Source organism: Myotis lucifugus, unplaced genomic scaffold (assembly GCF_000147115.1).
Source record: "Myotis lucifugus unplaced genomic scaffold, Myoluc2.0 scaffold_594, whole genome shotgun sequence".
Classification (NCBI taxonomy): domain Eukaryota; kingdom Metazoa; phylum Chordata; class Mammalia; order Chiroptera; family Vespertilionidae; genus Myotis; species Myotis lucifugus.
This window is the reverse complement of record NW_005871642.1, coordinates 172,060-173,687: the sequence shown is the minus strand read 5'-3', so window position 1 is coordinate 173,687 and position 1,628 is coordinate 172,060. Positions and strand designations below refer to the sequence as shown.

The window sequence follows — 1,628 nt, the reverse complement described above, 5'->3', positions numbered from 1 at the left end:
CATCACCACGATAACGTATCTACGCATTCCCAGGGTGATGTCGGGAGACGCGTCCGCGGGCATTACAAGGAGCCTCTGGAAGGTTGAGAGGTTGTTCCTTCTACTGAATGGGCGGATTTATACCCGCCCACTCAGAAGAAGGAGCTGCGGCCCTCTTTCCGATGTTGCCATGTTAACACTGCTGCTGGTGAAGGAGCGGAGGGGAGAGCAAGAGAACCCTCCGCTCTTTCGGCTCCGCCGGCGGGATAGAACAGCCGAACCGGCCAGATCCGGCCCAGGGGCGTAGTTTGCCCACGGCTGGCCTACAACATAAGGAAAAAGAATGTGTTCCCATGGAAAGAGCCCCCTAGGGTATAGTAAGTGAAAAATGTGTCAGAGAACCATATGTTTGGTATGACTGCAACTCTGTAAAAAAACAAAATATTTTTAATACATACATACATACAAATGCAGAGAAAATAGAACAGTAAGATATACAGTAGAATATTGATGGTGGTTACATTTGGAGGAAGGTATAGCTTTCAAATTTTATACAGAAGTTAAAATGGTACTGAATTTTGACTGAGGAGACAAAGCAATAATTTCAGGTGCCAATAGAATGAGAATGTGCATAAATCACAAAGGAAATGTTTGAGAACTAGCTTCGTGTCTTTTGAAAGCGCAGAAACAGGAGACCTGTGTGGGGCTTCTTTCGCAATGGCGCTGCCAGAGACAGAGGGGGTGGGGCTGGCGGTAAACTCGAGGAGATGTTCAGGGGGCCTGGGACCGCCAAGCGGAGAAACAGCACAGGCTCGCCCCCTCCCCCAGCTCCGCCACCCCAGCTCCTGCGGTTCCAGCTGACCTCGCGGTGCCTCCGAGCACTCACTCGCTAGTAACCTGATCTTTAGTAAGCATCTTTGCCCCGCCTCGCGGCTTCCAAGTATCAGTAATACTCGGTGGTTCCGCTTTGCCTCGTCTCGGTGTTAACAGTTCCTGTGAAAAATCTTCTAAACGCACTTTTTAACACTATGAGCTGGTAAGGTGTTTATGCATTATGCTCAGATATTATTAAAAAATAAGGGGGTGGAAAAAAAGCCTTGTGTCAGAAGTGGGATTCGAACCCACGCCTCCATTCGGAGACCAGAATCCCCAGCAGGGAAGCAGAGCTTGAGTCTGGCGCCTTAGACCACTCGGCCATCCTGACACCAGCAGTGGCAGGCGGCCTTCTTACTCAAGTAAATGGGGACGCCCCTCCCTGCCGGCACCACGCGCAGCCCGGAAGCAGGAGGGCGGCGCGGACAGCGAGGAAGCCGCGGCCGGAGGGAGAGGACGGCGGCGGAGCAGAAGCGGGTGACTGCGGCCCAGTGAGCGCGGGCGTCAGGGCCTTAGGCTGCCCCCAGAGGGGTGACCGCCCGGGCGGCGGGAGGGAGGGGAGCCGGGCGCGCTGAGCCTCCCGGGGGTTCTTTATCTGAACGCAGGGGGAGCAGCAACAGTGAAAACACGTGACCCCTAGTCTATGGCCCCGTTTTTCTCGTTTGTTTACGTTCCTTTTGCGCCCAGAACTGCTTCGCGGCTCCAGAAGTTTCTCGGGCGCGGAAAGCCGCCTGGGCACATCCGGTGGCTCGTGGACACCCAGGGCTTCTCAGGGC

General features: G+C 54.5%; 1 non-coding gene across 1 annotated transcript; it reads right to left on the bottom strand.

The window, feature by feature from the left end:
- Positions 1–1,079: 1,079 nt before the first annotated feature.
- TRNAL-CAA lies at positions 1,080–1,183 on the bottom strand. The gene is made up of 2 exons: positions 1,146–1,183; positions 1,080–1,125 (listed from the first exon to the last, which is right to left on the bottom strand). It is a non-coding gene; the product is annotated as a tRNA-Leu (tRNA).
- Positions 1,184–1,628: the final 445 nt, after the last annotated feature.